The sequence below is a fragment of the Lissotriton helveticus genome (assembly GCF_964261635.1).
Source record: "Lissotriton helveticus chromosome 1_1 unlocalized genomic scaffold, aLisHel1.1 SUPER_1_unloc_37, whole genome shotgun sequence".
NCBI classification, from domain to species: Eukaryota; Metazoa; Chordata; class Amphibia; order Caudata; family Salamandridae; genus Lissotriton; species Lissotriton helveticus.
Window position 1 is genome coordinate 444,499 of NW_027611678.1, and position 21,364 is coordinate 465,862.

At 47.9% G+C, this 21,364-nt stretch overlaps 1 protein-coding gene across 1 annotated transcript in view; it reads left to right on the forward strand.

Annotated features, from left to right (window-relative positions):
- LOC144805974 (uncharacterized) overlaps window positions 1-21,364 on the forward strand; it is an 80,962-nt gene that overhangs the window by 12,710 nt on the left and 46,888 nt on the right. The window contains exon 2 of the mRNA XM_078672436.1: window positions 14,888-14,953. The gene's annotated coding sequence lies outside the window, so the exon portion shown is untranslated. The remainder of the gene's footprint in view (window positions 1-14,887; window positions 14,954-21,364) is intronic.

Below are 21,364 nucleotides of genomic sequence, written 5' to 3' on the forward strand. Positions count from 1 at the left end.
CGAACTGGCAGGGGATTGGTGCTGGTCCCAGGCATGGTGGCCACCATGCCGACGTCCACGCCGCCTGGCCTCCCCCCACGACCAGCACCTCAGTCTTGCCTCCGTTGAGCTTGAGGCAATTGGCAGACATCCAGGCAGCAAGATCTTGCATGCATGCTCTGAAGATGTCCGCCGCAAGACTTGGCGCACGTGACAGGGAGATGACCAGCTGCGTGTCGTCGGCATACGACACCATGCGCAGGCCGTGACTCTCCACTATGGTGGCAACCGGGGCAACGTAGAGATTAAAAAGAGTTGGACTCAGGGGCGAGCCCTGCGGCACCCCCTGGTCCAAGGCTACTCTATCTATCTATCGCCCTCCCTCTATCTATTGCCCTCACTCTATCTATCGCCCTCACTCTATCTATCTATAGCCATCTATCTATCTATCTATCTATCTATCTATCTATCTATCTATCTATCTATCTATCTATTGCCCTCACTCTATCTATCGTCCTCACTCTATCTATCTATAGCCATCTATCGCCCTCACTCTATCTATCTATCGCCCTCACTCTATCTATCTATCGCCCTCACTCTATCTATCGCCCTCACTCTATCTATCTATCTATCGCCCTTAATCTATCTATCTATCGCCCTCAGTCTATCTATCTATCGCCCTCAGTCCATCTATCTATCACCCTCCCTCTATCTATCGCCCTCACTCTATCTATCTATAGCCCTCTATCGCCCTCACTCTATCTATCTATCGCCCTCACTCTATCTATCTATCGCCCTCACTCTATCTATCTATCGCCCTCCCTCTATCTATTGCCCTCACTCTATCTATCTATAGCCCTCTATCGCCCTCACTCTATCTATCTATCGCCCTCACTCTATCTATCTATCGCCCTCACTCTATCTATCGCCCTCACTCTATCTATCTATCTATCGCCCTTAGTCTATCTATCTATCTCCCTCAGTGTTTCTATCTATCGCCCTCACTCTATCTATCTATCTATCGCCCTTAGTCTATCTATCTATCGCCCTCAGTCCATCTATCTATCGCCCTCCCTCTATCTATCGCCCTCACTCTATCTATCTATCGCCCTCACTCTATCTATCGCCCTCCCTCTATCTATTGCCCTCACTCTATCTATCTATCGCCCTCACTCTATCTATCTATAGCCCTCTATCGCCCTCACTCTATCTATCTATCTATCTATCACCCTCACTCTATCTATCTATCGCCCTCACTCTTTCTATAGCCCTCACTCTATCTATCTATCTATCTATCGCCCTTAGTCTATCTATCTATCTATCGCCCTCAGTCTATCTATCTATCGCCCTCAGTCTATCTATCTATCGCCCTCAGTCCATCTATCTATCGCCCTCCCTCTATCTATTGCCCTCACTCTATCTATCTATCGCCCTCACTCTATTTATCTATAGCCCTCTATCGCCCTCACTCTATCTATCTATCGCCCTCACTCTATCTTTCTATCGCCCTCACTCTATCTATCTATCGCCCTCACTCTATCTATTGCCCTCACTCTATCTATCTATCGCCCTCACTCTATCTATAGCCCTCTATCGCCCTCACTCTATCTATCTATCACCCTCACTCTATCTATCTATCGCCCTTAGTCTATCTATCTATAGCCCTCCCTCTATCTATCGCCCTCACTCTATCTATCGCCCTCCCTCTATCTATTGCCCTCACTCTATCTATCTATCGCCCTCACTCTATCTATCTATAGCCCTCTATCGCCCTCACTCTATCTATCTATCACCCTCACTCTATCTATCTATCGCCCTCACTCTATCTATCGCCCTCACTCTATCTATCTATCTATCTATCTATCTATCGCCCTTAGTCTATCTATCTATCTATCGCCCTCAGTCTATCTATCTATCGCCCTCAGTCTATCTATCTATCGCCCTCAGTCCATCTATCTATCGCCCTCCCTCTATCTATCGCCCTCACTCTATCTATCTATCGCCCTCACTCTATTTATCTATAGCCCTCTATCGCCCTCACTCTATCTATCTATCGCCCTCACTCTATCTTTATATCGCCCTCACTCTATCTATCTATCGCCCTCACTCTATCTATTGCCCTCACTCTATCTATCTATCGCCCTCACTCTATCTATAGCCCTCTATCGCCCTCACTCTATCTATCTATCACCCTCACTCTATCTATCTATCGCCCTTAGTCTATCTATCTATAGCCCTCCCTCTATCTATTGCCCTCACTCTATCTATCGCCCTCACTCTATCTATCTATAGCCCTCTATCGCCCTCACTCTATCTATCGCCCTCACTCTATCCATCTATCACCCTCACTCTATCAATCGCCCTCTATCTATCTATCGCCCTCACTCTATCTATCTATCGCCCTCACTCTATCTATCTATCGCCCTCTCTCTATCTATTGCCCACACTCTATATATCGCCCTCACTCTATCTATCTATCGCCCTCACTCTATCCATCTATAGCCCTCACTCTATCAATCGCCCTCTATCTATCTATCGCCCTCACTCTATCTATCTATAGCCCTCACTCTATCTATCGCCCTCACTCTATCTATCTATCGCCCTCACTCTATCCATCTATCGCCCTCACTCTATCCATCTATCGCCCTCACTTTATCTATCTATCTATCTATCTATCTATCTATCTATCTATCTATCTATCTATCTATCTATCTATCTATCTATCTATCTATCTATCTATCTATCTATCTATCTATCTATCGCCCTCACTCTATCTATCTATCTATCTATCTATCGCCCTCACTCTATCTATCTATCGCCCTCACTCTATCTATCTATCGCCCTCACTCTATCTATCTATCGCCCTCACTCTATCTATCGCCCTCACTCTATCTATCTATCTATCGCCCTTAATCTATCTATCTATCGCCCTCAGTCTATCTATCTATCGCCCTCAGTCCATCTATCTATCACCCTCCCTCTATCTATCGCCCTCACTCTATCTATCTATAGCCCTCTATCGCCCTCACTCTATCTATCTATCGCCCTCACTCTATCTATCTATCGCCCTCACTCTATCTATCTATCGCCCTCCCTCTATCTATTGCCCTCACTCTATCTATCTATAGCCCTCTATCGCCCTCACTCTATCTATCTATCGCCCTCACTCTATCTATCTATCGCCCTCACTCTATCTATCGCCCTCACTCTATCTATCTATCTATCGCCCTTAGTCTATCTATCTATCTCCCTCAGTGTTTCTATCTATCGCCCTCACTCTATCTATCTATCTATCGCCCTTAGTCTATCTATCTATCGCCCTCAGTCCATCTATCTATCGCCCTCCCTCTATCTATCGCCCTCACTCTATCTATCTATCGCCCTCACTCTATCTATCGCCCTCCCTCTATCTATTGCCCTCACTCTATCTATCTATCGCCCTCACTCTATCTATCTATAGCCCTCTATCGCCCTCACTCTATCTATCTATCTATCTATCACCCTCACTCTATCTATCTATCGCCCTCACTCTTTCTATAGCCCTCACTCTATCTATCTATCTATCTATCGCCCTTAGTCTATCTATCTATCTATCGCCCTCAGTCTATCTATCTATCGCCCTCAGTCTATCTATCTATCGCCCTCAGTCCATCTATCTATCGCCCTCCCTCTATCTATTGCCCTCACTCTATCTATCTATCGCCCTCACTCTATTTATCTATAGCCCTCTATCGCCCTCACTCTATCTATCTATCGCCCTCACTCTATCTTTCTATCGCCCTCACTCTATCTATCTATCGCCCTCACTCTATCTATTGCCCTCACTCTATCTATCTATCGCCCTCACTCTATCTATAGCCCTCTATCGCCCTCACTCTATCTATCTATCACCCTCACTCTATCTATCTATCGCCCTTAGTCTATCTATCTATAGCCCTCCCTCTATCTATCGCCCTCACTCTATCTATCGCCCTCCCTCTATCTATTGCCCTCACTCTATCTATCTATCGCCCTCACTCTATCTATCTATAGCCCTCTATCGCCCTCACTCTATCTATCTATCACCCTCACTCTATCTATCTATCGCCCTCACTCTATCTATCGCCCTCACTCTATCTATCTATCTATCTATCTATCGCCCTTAGTCTATCTATCTATCTATCGCCCTCAGTCTATCTATCTATCGCCCTCAGTCTATCTATCTATCGCCCTCAGTCCATCTATCTATCGCCCTCCCTCTATCTATCGCCCTCACTCTATCTATCTATCGCCCTCACTCTATTTATCTATAGCCCTCTATCGCCCTCACTCTATCTATCTATCGCCCTCACTCTATCTTTATATCGCCCTCACTCTATCTATCTATCGCCCTCACTCTATCTATTGCCCTCACTCTATCTATCTATCGCCCTCACTCTATCTATAGCCCTCTATCGCCCTCACTCTATCTATCTATCACCCTCACTCTATCTATCTATCGCCCTTAGTCTATCTATCTATAGCCCTCCCTCTATCTATTGCCCTCACTCTATCTATCGCCCTCACTCTATCTATCTATAGCCCTCTATCGCCCTCACTCTATCTATCGCCCTCACTCTATCCATCTATCACCCTCACTCTATCAATCGCCCTCTATCTATCTATCGCCCTCACTCTATCTATCTATCGCCCTCACTCTATCTATCTATCGCCCTCTCTCTATCTATTGCCCACACTCTATATATCGCCCTCACTCTATCTATCTATCGCCCTCACTCTATCCATCTATAGCCCTCACTCTATCAATCGCCCTCTATCTATCTATCGCCCTCACTCTATCTATCTATAGCCCTCACTCTATCTATCGCCCTCACTCTATCTATCTATCGCCCTCACTCTATCCATCTATCGCCCTCACTCTATCCATCTATCGCCCTCACTTTATCTATCTATCTATCTATCTATCTATCTATCTATCTATCTATCTATCTATCTATCTATCTATCTATCTATCTATCTATCTATCTATCTATCTATCTATCTATCGCCCTCACTCTATCTATCTATCTATCTATCTATCGCCCTCACTCTATCTATCTATCTATCTATCACCCTCACTCTATCTATCTATCACCCTCACTCTATCTATCTATCTATCTATCTATCTATCTATCTATCTATCTATCTATCTATCTATCTATCTATCTATCTATCTATCTATCTATCTATCTATCTATCGCCCCCACTCTATCTATCTGTCGCCCTCAGACTATCTATCGCCCTCAGTCTATCTATCTATCTCCCTCACTCTATCTATCGCCCTCACTCTATCTATCTATCACCCTCACTCTATCTATCTATCTATCTATCTATCTATCTATCTATCTATCTATCTATCTATCTATCTATCTATCTATCTATCTATCTATCTATCTATCTATCTATCTATCTATCGCCATCTATCTATCTATCTATCTATCTATCTATCTATCTATCTATCTATCTATCTATCTATCTATCTATCTATCTATCTATCTATCTATCTACCTATCGCCCTCACTTTATCTATCTATCTATCTATCTATTTATCTATCTATCTATCTTATCTATCTATCTATCTATCTATCTAAGAAATTCAATCACATATCTCCCCACCTGAAAGCACTAAACTGGCTACCTTACGAGGCCAGAATTCAAATGAAGATGGCCTGTATTACCCACAAAGCGGTTCACTACAACACGCCTAGATATCTAGCCAAGAAAATTAGGCTATCGGGAGGTAACAGACCAACTAGAAGCGCTAAAGAGTTGCTATTGCGGCCAGCCTTCTTCCGTAAGAAAAAGACCTATGACCGAGCTTTCTCCGGAGCCGCCCCTAGAGTCTGGAATTCACTCCCTCCAAATATCAGGAAGATTCAAAATACTGTAACATTCAAACGGGAACTGAAGAGCCACATGATGAGTAAATACCCTACATAGGGAAGCCTACAGATCACTGGTATGAACATTTACGCCAAAAGAGGGTTGTACTCATCATGAATAATTTGAAGATCAATATCTGACAAATGACTGATTCCCCGTTCAAGCCTCGGCTGTACACTTTACTGCTACCTCATATATATGTGATCTTATATACTGTATCTCACAGCCAAAACTATATAACCTCTACCTCACTTTGTTTATCTATATGATGCTTGATACAAGCTAAGCCTATTCAACTTTTAATGCTAATTGCACATGTAATTGCACTGGTAATGCTATGTAACCCTACCTCACCGAGCTTGACTATATGCTTATGACACAAGCTAAGCCTTATTCACCTCTTAATGCTAATTGCACAGGTGTTAGGAATATATATATCTAATCACCCCTTATAGCATATCGCCTTCTACCTCATATCTGTTTTGTTGTTATAATTGCTATTATAATGTCAATCTGTAATCTTTCTATGTTAAGCGCTCTGATACCCACGGGTCTTGTCCGCGCTATATAAAACACTATAAATAAATAAATAAATAAATCGCCCTCACTCTATCTATCTATCTAGCTATCTATCTATCTATCTCCCTCACTTCATCTATCTATCTATCTATCTATCTATCTATCTATCTATCTATCTATCTATCTATCTATCTATCTATCTATCTATCTATCTATCTATCTATCTATCTATCTATCTATCTATCTATCGCCCTCACTTTGTCTATCTATCTATTGGCCTCACTTTATCTATCTATCTATAGCCCTCACTCTATCTATCGCCCTCCCTCTATCTATATATCTCCCTCCCTCTATCTATCTATCGCCCTCACTCTATCTATCGCCCTCACTCTATCTATCTATCGCCCTCACTCTATCTATCTATCGCCCTCACTCTATCTATCTATCGCCCTCACTCTATCTATCTATCGCCCTCACTCTATCTATCTATCTATCTATCCATCGCATCACCACAGCATCACTCAGCACCACCACAGAATCACTCAGGGGCACCACGGCATCACTCAGGGGCACTACAACATCACTATGCGCTACCACAGCATCACTGAATGCCACAGCATCACTCGTCGCCACCAGAACATCACTCAGCCCCACCACAGCTTCAATCTGTGCAACCAATAAACAACAACTGGTTCAAATATGTTCTCTCAATGTTTCAAGCTTTATTGCAAATGTCACAAAAATATGTTAATATATCACTTCTGTTCTTGGATTTTCGTCACAATAAAATACACCGAACATAATCTTCACAAAAGTTATTTACAAAAGTTAAAGCTATTGCCATTATACCTGGGAAGGACCCCGGGCTCTGCGGCTCTTACCGACCGTTATCCCTCTTGAACCTGGACTATAAAATCCTGGCCAAAGTCATTGCCATCAGACTATCGCTATTAATGGAATTCATCATATCGCCGGTACAGTCGGGCTTCGTTCCCCGCAGATCCACCTTGCTTCATCTCCGGACGCTGTTCACTGTATTACATCGAATCGAGCCCTCCACCCCTGCGGCCGTGATTTTACTTGACGCGGAAAAAGCGCTTGATTCCCTCGAATGGCCCTTCTTCATTTCCATCATGCGTCATAAGAGCATGCCGGAATGTTTTGTCGCGACGGTTGCGTTATTATACACTAAACCCACGGCCCGCCTTCGCCTTAATGGCACGCTTACTGATCCGTTACCTTTATCACGCGGCACGGCTGCCCTTTATCCCCTCTTCTGTTCATTTTGGCCATGGACCCCCTGGCCAGGCAATTCCAAGAGAACCACTTGCAGCGTGGTCTACAATTCCGTACGGGCCTCTGTTATTGTCAATGTACGCTGACGACACCGTGTTGTATGTTCTCATGCCCCAGGACAACCTATCACCCTTAATTCGCGAGATTATACGGTTTGGTGAGTTCTCTGGACTCCACATTAATTGGCATAAATCCGTTATATTTCCCCTTACGTCGAGCACCACTCCCTGGCAGTGTGAATTTCCGTTGGAATGGTGTGATGACTCTGTCAAATATCTTGGCGTCCACATCCACCTGGACGCCAATTCCATCCTCAGCCTCAACTATGGTAGCGCCATTAGTTCTCTGGAGTCGCAGGTCACGAGGTGGCTCCGTCTGCCCTTATCCATAGCGGGTCGAATTACCATTATTAAGATGATAGCCCTGCCCCGATTTTTGTATTATTTTAACAATATTCCCATCCCCCTCACCAAGACCTTTTTTTCGCAGCTCCGCTCCAAATTGCTGTGGCTGGTCTGGGGAGACAAGACACCCCGGGTCTGTTGGAAGATACTGACATTACCGCAGACAGAGGTGGGCTCAGCGTTCCAGATTTTTATTTATATTATTTAATTGCGCAATGCTGTTACGCATACGCCTGGTTCCACCCTGACTCACGCATCCCGTATTTGAAACCTGAGGCCGATCTCATACTTCCACGACAACTTCTCACACTCCTCCCAACCGGTTTCCCTCGTGATCCTCGGGATGTACAGACGGTATCTACCACTTGCTGGGCTTGGAGCAGACTACGCCGTTTATTAGGTCTTGACTCCCTAAATTCCCACGCTTTGCCATTGCCCAATTCCTCTCTGCTCCCGATCACCGGGGAATCACTGGTCAGGCACACCCTGGAAACATTTCATATGCACACACTCAGAGACCTGTTCCCAGACAGACATGCATTTTCATTGATAGAAGATACTCGCTTCAGTGAGTGTTCCTTTCTGGACGCCTTCATTCTGACCCGTGTGCGCTCGGCTTTGAGAGCTGGGTTTGGGTCCTTCCCGGTGGCCCCTGTTGAATCCCTTCCCCTCCCCCTATTGATTCAGACTCCGGACGGCGCCCATCTCATGTCCAAGCTCTACAACATGTGTGGGACACTTACACTCTTAGACGACTCTAGGATCCGGGCTGCTTGGGAGGCGGACTTGGGAGCTCCGATCCTGGACGACCAGTGGGAGCACTGCTGCAGGGCCACAAGAGACATTTCCCTGAGCAGTCGACACAGATTAATCCACTTTAAATTCCTTCGTCGGATGTATTTCACCCCAGCTCACGCTCATATAATTGACGACTCTAGGCCCCACCATTGTCAGAAATGTTTAGCCCCCAATGCTGACTTTGCACATCTCACTTGGACATGCCCTAGGATTCACCAGTATTGGTTGCACATTCATACCACTTTGGGGGACATATTATCCATGCAACTCCTACCACTACCTGAGATCGCTCTTCTGGGATATGTGGCGAATTTCCCCAAAAAGGTCCGTAGGCTAGTTGCGCTGGGGTTTCTCCTAGCCAAGCGAGAGATTGTGCTATTATGGGGCAGTAGACGTACCCCCACGCTACACGCTTGGTTGAACAGCCTTGCCTTCTGCAATGTGAAATGTGAGGAGTTCAGTACCCTGCTTCCCCGCTCCTCCAGACCGGTGGATATTTGGGGCATGATTCCCAACTACAAGCTGGCATTACCCTGGAGGGGGTGGGCTAGTTTCTCATGACATTGATTACCTGCTTCTAGACTACTTGCTTGAGTGCAGTATATATCGTTTGGTTATCATTATTTCCGGAAAGGTATTTTGTTTTTTGGTCACAGCATTTGATTCTTTGTTGTCAATATTAGTTCCCATGTCAATGCTTTATGTATGTCATCTCATTTCTTCGCTGACTGTGCCACGTCTGACTGCATTGTATCTTTATGGTCATGCCTTCATTGCAAAACTGGAAAATAAAGTTTAAAAAAAAAGCAATTGCCATTATAAACTACAATAACTTTTATTTAAGTATTAATTATTTTTAAAAATTAAAAGCCATTGTTATTTGTAATATCAATACATCTAAGTCACGTAAATACAACACACATTCCATTACAAATGCTCTAGGTGTCACATTTGCGAAAAGTTAAAACTATTGGCATTGTAATTGACAAAGCTATTAATTTTGCTATTTTCAAAACCTACACATAAATAAAAAATGTGTCATTTACAATACCAATAGCTCAAACTTTCCTAATGCGAGACCTATTGCATTGCAAATGCTTGTTTGTTGCAGGTGATGATGTTGACTGTTAGGCACTCAAAGGGGTTGTAGTTGTGATTCAGATTCCGTCACAGAAATATTGTCTCTGTGGATGATCGCTAAGCCTCCGTGAGGCCATGAGTGTAGGGTGGTGGGGGTTTAGTAGGGGGGTGGGTGCTGTATATCCTGTGTGCTCGGGGGAATGGGTGTTCAGGTGGTTCGACGCGAGGAGAAGAGAGTGGAGGGCAGGTTGTGGAGGAGGATGAGAGCCTGTAGGTGACGGATGGGGGTGAGAGCCCACGATGGTCATGGGGGGTTACTGTTGTCTATGGGTGTGGTGGGGGGGGGATGTCGTGTGTTGTCCCAGCAGGTGATGGACGGAGATGAGTGCCATCGGTGGGCAAAAGGGTGGTCCTGGTCTCTCTGAGGGTGGTGAGGGGGATGTCATGTGGTGCGAGGTCTCATAGGGGTGTAGTGGCTTTGTTGCTTGTGGATGTGTGGAGGGGGGTGGTCTGGTTGTTCGCAGTGAGTTGGTGTGTGTGGGGGGCAGGTGTAGGGAGAGTTTGCCAGAGGTGGAAGGGGGTGAGAGCTGGCAAGTGGCGGGTGGGAGTGGGACTCAAGGGTGAGGAGTAGGGCGGTCCTGTTATTTGTGGGGATGGTGAGGTGAATGACGTGCGGTGTGTGGAGTGTGGGGTTGCTAGGTGGTATCGGGCGGTAAGTGGCGGATGGCAGTGAGAGCTGAAGTGGGGGAGGGAATGTATCTTATTCTCCCTGTGGGAGGGGCAGGGATGAGGACGGGAGGCAGGCATGGGGGGTGGCTAGGGGGACTCAGCGAAGTGGGTGACAGGTGGGGATGAGAATTGGATACAGGAAGAGGGGGGACGTTCACTCCCTGGGGTTTGTGGGGGGAAGGTCACGTGCTGAGGGTCGAGTGCTGTTGATAGTGAGTTCCAAGGCGGTATGTGCGTTCAAATGGTTGGTCCGGTTCCTCCGGTGTGGGAGTATGTGCGGGAGAGGAGGAGCGTGAGAGGGTGTGTCCCGGAGAGAGGGGAAGAGGGTATCGAAGGACTCTAGGTTGTTGCTGTTAGCTTGTATCAGGACTGTGCCAATAGAGTAAATGGTTACTGTGGTATTTCCAGTACGCCTTGGGCGGTGGGGGAGTGATATTCTTAGTTTGCAGCTATGTGAGGTGTTGGTTTTTTTGAGATTTTGAGGTGCGAATTGATGATGTATTTCCATGCTTCGTGTCTCTCAGTGTAGATAAGGTCCGTTTTTACCAGTCCTTTGGAGGAACAGTGGTAGGTGTCTGCAAAGAGTGACTCGGGATGCTGTCATATCAGTTTCTGTTTAAAGTTTTTCTTTGCTTCGGGTGAGAGGTCAGGTGGGAAGCAGATCATGAAGGTGTTCCGGCCGTGCGGAGTTACGTGGCTCACAGAGGGTGGGAGGGCGGTGTGGGCTGTCCTGTCGGGAGGCATAGTGTGCGGAGTTACATGGTTCATAGGGGGCGGTGTGGGTTATCCTCTCTGGAGGCACAGTGTGAGTAGTGTGTTAGGGGGAGGGGGATGGGGGCGGGCTAAAAAGAGGAGGGCGGGAGCTGAAAATGGCAAGTCTACGGCAAGAAGCAAGGTGAGAGGAGGAGGAAGTTCAAAATTGGAGAGAATTGGGGCGGTGTTATGTGGTCTGATTAGGGGAGGGCCAGCTACGGGAAGCCGTGGATTTGGAATACAAATTTGGAGAGAATAGGGTCGGAATTACGTGGTCATAATAGAGGAGGTTAGCTTCAAGGGTTGCGGTGGGTATGGTGCTGGTGGTGTGGAGAGCGGGGTCGCCTCAGTAGAGGGTTATGTTCCTGGGCGTCCCTTCACAGAGTAGCCTGTGGTGGTCAGGACTGACCGGAAGAGCTAAGGAAGCTAACACGCTCGATACAGACAGTGAGCTCCTGTCTGTGGGGGGAGAGGTGGCATTCAGTGTTGGTGGTTTTCAGGTCTGGTATGAGGTTATTTTAGGTGGCCATCTTGTGGTTGGCCCCCTGGAGCACTGCCCCTGGGGTTCAAGATTGGCGCGGGGGTGAGGGGGGGTGGTCGCGCTGTACTAGGGACAGGTCAAAAATGTCCTGGAGTCAGTGGTATAACACTCATGGACGAGGTGCCAAAGCACAGTGTATATACTGCAGCAAACACTATCCCCCAGGTGGTGCAGTCAACTAAGGAGGGAATTAGACCACTCAGGAAACTCATTGTAAGAACCCTGGACCTCATTTTTTAAAAAAAGTTTTATTTATGATTTTTATAATGCATACATATTACAACAAATCAATGCAAAAGAGAGCTCCACGTCTGAATACTCTGCAGGGTAACAAGTTACATAATAGCGAGTTCATGTCTATTACCATAAATAACGAATATTCAGTAAGCAATCCTGAAAACAATAGCTTGACAGTCTGAACATCAGTGTCAATGGCGTGCCTGTGTCCATCCAACAACCAATCTGACCATAGGTGTCAATGGTGTGCCCGCGCCTATCCAACACTCAATCTGACCATAGGTGTCAATCGTGTGCCCGCGCCTATCCAACACTCAATCTGACCATACGTGTCAATGGTGAGCCCGCGCCCATCCAACACCCTATCTGACCATACGTATCAATGGCGTGCCCGCCTCCATCCAACACCCTATCTGACCAGAGGTGTCAATGGCGTGCCTGCGTCCATCCAACAACCATTCTGACCATACGTGCCAATGGTGTGCCTGCATCCATCCAACACCCAATCTGACCATACGTGTCAATGGCGGGCCCGCGTCCATCCAACACCCTATCTGACCATACTTGTCAATGGCATGCCCGCGCCTACTCAACACCCGATCTGGCCATTCTTGTCAATGGCATGCCTGCGCCTATTCAACACCCGATCTGACCATCGGTGTGAATGGCGTGCCCGCATCCATCCAACACGCAATCTGAACATCAGTGTCAATGGCGTGCCTGTGTCCATCCAACACCCTCTCTGACCATACGTGTCAATGGCTTTCCCGCATCCATCCAACACCCAATCTGACCATCGGTGTCAATGGCGTGCCTGCCTCCATCCAACACCCAATCTGACCATACGTGTCAATGGCGGGCCCGCGTCTATTCAACACCCAATGTGACCATAGGTGTCAATGGCGTGCCCGCGTCCATCCAACACCCTATGTGACCATACTTGTCAATGGCATGCCCGCGCCTATTCAACACCCGATCTGACCATCGGTGTGAATGGCGTGCCCGCATCCATCCAACACGCAATCTGAACATCAGTGTCAATGGCATGCCTACGTCCATCTGACAACCGTTCTGAACATCCGTCTCAATGGTGTGCCCGCCTCCGTTCAACACCCAATCTTACCATACGTGTCAATGGTGTGCCCGCGTCCATCCAACACCCAATCTGAACATCAGTGTCAATGGCGTGCCCACCACCGTCCAACACCCAATCTGGCCATCAGTGTCAATGGTGTGCCTGTGTCCATCCAACAACCAATCTGACCATACGTGCCAATGGTGGGCCTGCATCCATACAACACGCAATCTGACCATACGTGTCAATGGTGTGCCCGCGTCCATCCAACACCCAATCTGAACATCAGTGTCAATGGCGTGCCCACGCCCATCCAACACCCAATCTGAACATCAGTGTCAATGGCCTGCCCACCACCGTCCAACACCCAATCTGGCCATACTTGTCAATGGCGTGCCCGCGTTCATCCAACACCCAATCTGAACATCAGTGTCAATGGCGTGCCTGTGTCCATCCAACAACCAATCTGGCCATACGTGTCAATGGCGTGCCCACGTCTATCCAACACCCAATCTGACCATACGTGTCAATAGCTGGCCCGCGTCTATCCAACAACCAATCTGACCATTTGTGTCAATGGTGTGCCCGTGTACATCCAACAACCAATCTGACCATAGGTGTCAATGGCGTGCCCACGCCCATCCAACACACAATCTAACCATACGTGTCAATGGCGTGCCCGCCTCTATCCAACACCCAAACTGACCATGCTTGTCAATGGCGTGCCCGTCCAATACCCAATCTGACTATCGGTGTCAATGACGTGCCCGCATCCATCCAACACCCAATCTGACCATATGTGTCAATGGCGTGCCCGTGCCCATCCAATACCCAATCTGACTATCGGTGTCAATGACGTGCCCACGTACATCCAACACCCAATCCTTCCATACGTTTCAATAGCGTGCTCGTGTACATCCAACTACCACTCTGACCATAGGTGTCAATGGCGTGCCCGCGCCCATCCAACACCCAATCTGACTAACGGTGTCAATGGCGTTCCCGCGTCCATCCAACACGCAATTCTTCCATACGTGTCAATGGCGTGCCCGTGTACATCCAACTACCAATCTGACCAGAGGTGTCAATGGCGTGCCCATGCCCATCCAACACCCAATCTTACCATAGGTGTCATTTAGGAGTCCTAAAGTTAGGAGTCCTAACTTTACTACTCCTGAACTGAGAAAAATCCTAACTTTAAGACTTTCGGTATTCACAGAGGCATTTAGGAGTCCTAAAGTTAGGACTCCTAACTTCTGTGAATACCGAAATGAGAAAGTGCCTTCTGTGAATACCAAAATGGTAGTAAGTTTAGGATTTTGTACTAAGTTAGTTCTATGAATCGGGCACTCTGTGCTTACCCCTAGAGATTTTTTGTGCATTGTTTGCTAGAGTCTTATTGGTTTTATACTTGTTCAGGTCTCCAGTGTCACCGACACATCTATGCTTCTCCTTTCCCGCTTTCTGTCCAGTGGTTCAAATGTGGTTCCAATGTTTCATGCACACACTATTTCTTATTATTGCAGTTGGCAAACATCTACAATGTGTGATTAACCTGGTTTCTCTTGTTTGTAGACCCCTGGACACTGTAGCAGCCCTGATCCGGACCAAGGGTTGCCACAAGAACAGCACCGACTAGAGGTAAGTTGTCATCAGACTTAATTCCTTGTATTGTCACCAGCCAGGTCCCTTATTGCAATGCAGTGTCCAAGGATTTGGAGGTGACTCGTATAGCAATGCTTTAAAGTGGCCTCCAGAAGGTCCCCTCAGTGGTTGAGCCTTAGAAACATCTGTTCCTCATGAGACTTGAGCCCATTACCACTTGCTGGATGCTCTATAGCAGCAGTCTAGCTGTCCCGCTGCATCTGTTGGCGCATTTCCTTTTGGGACAGTGCTTGTCGGGCAGTACCTTTGAGTTCCTCACAAAAACATTAAATGTGCCTCAGTCGTCCACAGAATTTCAAGGTTGTAGCATTTATATCAGCAGATGTCCGAGACCTGTAGACTTCTGTCTGGTATGAGAAGTTAGCCTGGCATATGATCTCCACTAGTTCTAGTGGGCACCTTGCACCAGTCTAATCGACCCTTATTGATGGTGGTTGTAAAGTCAACCTTATAGAAAGCTATCCTAGTGGTAGCATGGACCAGCAGTCATCAGACTAAGACTTCAGAGAGCATGTGAAGCTAGTTCTTTTACCAATTATAATCTCTTGAATACCAAATGAAAGGACACCACACAAGGTATATATCAAATATATATGTATTTATTCTAAACACAACCCCTCTGTACTCTTTATGAGGTCAGAGGTCAAAGTACATCACAAGAATCTCAATTAGCATACAATAAGTTGCACAGTATATGTTATGCCCTAGGGGCCTCACAAACCATATACTAAAATAGTGGTATAAGAACCACGTGAGAATTAGAAAGCAGGCCTGGCGCTTCAAGCACTCCAATGCACAACTTTGAGATACCTCGTGAAGTAGGTGCAGCTTGCAAAATGCAGGATGTCCAGGAGTTCTGGTCCCACGTCTCTCGTGTCCGCCACGTGTCTCAGCTTTGCTGTGAGCGAAGGTCGGGGTCAGAGATGTCTGGAAGTCCATGTCCTGTGTCACAGATTCTTCGGGATCTGGCGGGAGCCTTGAAAATGCAGACCGGCAAAGTTGCTGTTGGTGCCTGTTTGAACAAGGCGGTCACTCCTTGACCACAAGGGAGATGTCTTCCAATCAAAATGGAATGTCGAAGGTCCAGGATTTATGTTTCAGAGTTTCGTCCAGGGTAATCTAAAGTCCTAGGGACTGGGTTCCTATACTTATACTAAGTTTAGGGGCTGGACTATCTTTAAGGTCCCTCCTATGGGAGGACCTGGGGAGGGGGTGGTTATACCCCTTCCCCTTTGTCCAGTTTCACGCCAGAGCTGGGGCAGAGTGCCCCAGCAACGGGTTTGAACTGGGAAATGCATGGAGCACCTTGTGTGCCCCAGGCAGTGTCTGGGAAGCATTCACTGAATGCAGCCCTCCCTGCCCAATACACTAAAGCCTGTCTGGGGAGGTGCTGGCACCTCCCTGGACATGAAACCTATTGTCCATGCCTCCCCTGCCGGAGTTTCGTCCAGCAGCCCAGCAGCAGTAGGGCAGACTCGTGTCTGTGGCAGCAGCATCCATTTTGTGATGCTGAGGCTCTGTTTAACTTTAACCGGGTAAACCAGTAAATACATGTCTTCTCCCTCTAGAAGGGTGGAATGCTACCCCCACAGAATTACACAGTACCGTGATAAATTAATTTCAAGATTCCTTATATGGAATATCAAGTAATCGCTTTAAAACTGCGTTCTGTACCAATTCTCACCAAGTTCCTATGGCCTCCTGGATTTCCCCATTGTTTTGTAATCGTTTGCTATAGGATATATCAATTTTTTAAACCTTTTTTGGCTATTTATTAGGTAATTATTAACGTTCTTTTGTATGTCGCAATATTTTGATGGTTGGATATTTAATTGTATACATGTTTTAATATTTCTCCTCATGTTCCATACGAATGCTCTGATTTATTTTTATATTTTTTTTGTACACTACATAGTATGTTTAATAAAAGTCTTTTTTAGGCAGCAGCTATGTATAAAGGAAGAATTTTGTATTGTATGTGAAGTATTTTTTGTTTAATATGCGTATGCATTTTTGTGGACCTCTGTAGGAGTTCTGTATCAAAATAAAAACAAAATGTCAAAATTTAATGGTTTCGTTCGAGAGTTGAGGTGGTGTTCATCAGTCCAGTTCCAGCCAGGAGCGGGGTTGAGCCCACCAGGGTACACTCCGCTCAAGTGCCCCCCCATGCTTTCTAGTATCCCCAGTATCCCCACTCTGGAGGTCAGCTCAAGGGGGGCCGAGGGCCTCAAAGAGCTCCCATTCAAATGACCCACAAGTAAGGCATGAGTGCTGGGCAGGACCGCATCATATGGTGAAAGTTGGCCTTTGGGGGCGTGCAGCGGTGACATCTGGGAGAAGAAAGGTTACCTGCGGGGAGTGTAATATGTGATATACTAAAATAGTTGTATGGACCCTTGACCTTCCTGGTAGGTCGCTTCCCCCGCTGCAGCTCCACCATCACCCCGCTGTCTCCGGCTGCTGCCGGTGTATCGAGGCCCTCCAACACCCGCAGGCTCCACCTGCGCCTCATCCCTGGTGGCCAGTGGTGGCCTTAGGTATGTTTTGCTTGCTGCCTGTTGCTTTGTGCCTGCTTTGTAACTGTCTGTACCCCCTGCCCCCCGCTCGCCGCTCTGATTCTGTGCCCCCTTTTATTCTGTACCCCTCGCCGTTCTTTGTACCCCTGTGCTGACTTGTGCCTCTGTGCCCCTTGTTCTTGTCCTCTTTTCTCTTCTGTGCCCTGCGCCGGTCTCCTGTCCCCTGTCCCCGCCCCTGCGGCCCCGCCCCCTCCGCACCCATTCGTTCACCAGTCCCTCGCATATGGCACAGCGACAAGACGCCAGACAGCCGCACTGCCACAAAGACGCCGTCCACAACCACCACCACCTCATCAGGACCGCCAAAAGAACTTCCTTCACAAACCGCCTTGACAACAACGCACACAACAGCAAGGAGCTCTTCACCATCGTGAAGAAACTCTTCAACCACAGCTCCAACGCCAACAACATCCCACCATCGCAAGCCCTGTGCGACTCCCTCGCCACCTTCTTTCATCTGAAGATCACCAACATCCATGACAGCTTCAGACCCCGTACGACCCCTGCCGACCACACCGCACCCCACCGCCCACGACACACTGACAACCTGGGCCAACGTGAGCGTCGAGGACACAATCAGGACCATGGGAACAATCCACTCCGGTTCCCCATCCGACCCTCTCCCGCACCACATCTTCAACAAAGCCAGCAATTCCATCGCACCACACCTGCACAAAATCATCAACCTCTCCTTTGAGACCGCCACCAACTGGAAGCACGCAGAGATCAACACCCTACTGAAGAAACCCAAGGCGGATCCGAGCGACCTCAAGAACTTCCGTCCCATCTCCCTGCTTCTGTTCCCAGTAAAGGTCATCGAGAAGATAGTAAACACCCAGCTCACCCGTCACCTCGAAGACAACAACATCCTGGACCCGTCCCAATCAGGTTTCCGCAGCAACCACAGCATGGAGGCCGCCCTCATCACCGCCACAGACGACATCAGGATCCTACTAGACAACGGCGAGTCGGCGGCCCTCATTCTCCTGATTCTCTCCGCTGCCTTCGACACAGTCTGCCATCACACACTACGCACATGCCTGCACGACGCAGGGATCCAAGACAAGGCCCTGGGCTGGACCATCTCCTTCCTCTCCGGCAGAACTCAGAGAGTCCGCCTCCCCCCGTTCTGATCCGATGCCTCCGAGATCATCTGCGGTGTCTCTCAAGTATCTTCCCCCAGCCCGACGCTGTTCAATGTCTACATGGCTCCACTAGCACGCATCGCCCGACAGCACAACCTCAACATAATCTCCTACGCCGACGACACTCAGCTGATCCTCTCCCTCACCATGGACCCCCGCACTGCCAAATCTAACCTCCACCAGGGAATGAAGGCCATCGCAGACTGGATGGAGTACAGCCGCATCAAACTAAACACAGACAAAACGGAAATCCTCATCCTCTGGTCCAACCCCTCTGCATGGGACGACTCTTGGTAGCCCACGTCACTGGAGTCCCCCCAACCCCCACCAACCACGCACGCAACCTGGGAGTCATCCTCGACTCAAAACTCTCCATGACGAAACAAGTCAATATGGTCTCCTCCACTTGTTTCAACACCCTCCGCATGCTCCGCAAGATCTACAGATGGATCCCGACAAACACGAGGAAAACAGTCACCCAGTCCCTAGTCAGCAGCAGACTCGACTACGGAAACGCCCTCTACACCAGAGCCTCGTCCAAGCTCATCAGCAGACTACAGAGAATCCAGAATGCCTCGGCACGCCTGATCCTCGACGTCCCGTGCCACGACCACATCACCCCCCATCTTGAGGAACCTGCACTGGCTCTTCGTCGACAAAAGAATCTCCTTCAAGGTTCTGATCCACGCACACAAGGCACTCCACAAAACCGGCCCAGCCTATCTCAACAGTCGACTCTCCTTCTACGTACCCAACAGGAAACTCCGCTCCGCCGACCACACCCTGGCCACGGTCCCACGCATCCGGAGAACCACTTCCGGAGGCAGATCCTTCTCCCATCGTACCGCCAGGACCTGGAACACCCTCCCCCTCTACCTGTGACAAACCGAAGACCTGCTGACCTTCAGGAGACAACTCAAGACCTGGCTCTTCGACCAATAGCAGCAGCCCCCCCCCCTCCCAGCGCCTTGGAACCCTCACAGGTATGTAGTGCGCTTTACAAGTTATATGATTGATTGAGGTGACGAGGCCCCCCAGTCTGCATCATCGAGGGGACTCGCCTACACCTCCCATTTGTGTTCCACAGGGGCTAACCTGTCGGGTGGATTTAGTATGAATGATTTGTAGATTTGAGAAATCATGCCCTTACCTAGTGAGCCCAGTGGGCGTTTCACCTGACTCGGGCAAAATATGTAGGAGGGGAGAGTGGATGGCAGAGTTTGTTTGAGCTGAAGATATTTGTGAAATTGTGTAGTGTATTGGGAGAATTTGACTGGAGATCTTGGAAGGATTTTCTCCCAAGACTTGCCAGAGTCTCTCAGTTGTTCTATCCGCATCTCATTCCACTTGGCAAATCCTTCTAGCTGGGCTCTCTACAGGGAGGCGACAGCTGGGTGGGCCATCACTTCCACCCGGTCAGCTGGGGTGCTCTCTTCCACATAAGGAGGGCCACTCTGGGTGGGCTGTCAGTCCAACTGGTCAGCTGGAGTGCTCGGTTCCACCTCAGTAGAACCACTCTGTTGGGAGATGACAGCTGGGTGGGCATCACTTCCATCCGGTGAGCTGAAGTGCTCTCTTCCATGTCAGGAGGACCACTCTGGGTGGGCCGTCACTTCCACCTGGTCAGCTAGGGTGCTCTCTACCACATCAGGGGGACCACTCTGGGTGGGCTGTCACTTCCACCCAGTCATCTGGGGTGCTCTCTTTTGTATAAGCAAAATAACACCTGCTCCGTAATCACCAGGACATGATGCAAAGGCTTCATCTATGATGATGCAAGAAGTTCAGGATCCGATGCTGATTGATAAAGGCATCTTCGAAAACTAGTAGTATTGATGCGTTCAAGAGTGGAGAGGGGTGAGGAGTTGGCCTAACGGCTAGGGCGCTCGACCTCGGACCTGGGGATCTGGGTTCGAGTCTCGGCAACGACGCCAAAATCCTCCTGTGATTCTGGGCAAATCACTTAATCTCCCCGTGCCAAAAATAAATGTGTGTCCGTCCTCATGTAACGTAACTGGTGCTATGTAAAGCGCTCTGATACCTGATTCGGTTCGGGTCTAGTTCGTGCTATATAAAACTCTACAAAAAAAAAAAGAGTGTTGTATTCCTCTGTTATATCCTAAGTGTTATATCTTGTGTGTGCCTATTGCTTCCCTCGCCTCGGCCACCCCCCTTAATATTGTGAAGATCCTACCTGATGGCAATTAAAGCATTTTTTAGCCACTTATGCTAAAAGGAGGATCTGTTAGACTTGAAAACCCCATTTGCGTAATGCTTCCAGTCACATAACATCATAAGTATTTTAGGTTAGCATTGCGTGGCTAAATAGATACAATTTGCATTTCATGTTGTACAACCCACTGAGCTATCTGAGTAATGAGTGACCCCTATGTATACTTGTGACTCCATTAGCTTTTGCAGCTTTTGCAGTTCCTATTAGGCTGCTTTAACTAGGCCCGAAGTAGGCCGCAAAATGTTCACGTTGCTTGCCTCAGCAGAATACTGCATTTCATTATTATTTTCTGTCTGCCTTTCCAAGGCCGCTTTCTGATGTACTAATGAATAAGCCTTTCTGTGTGTATGTTCATCTGTAGGGAGGTTTCTGCTCCAACGTTAAGACCAATGATGGGTGGTAAGAAAGGCTTCAGACCAGTCATGGTGAATAT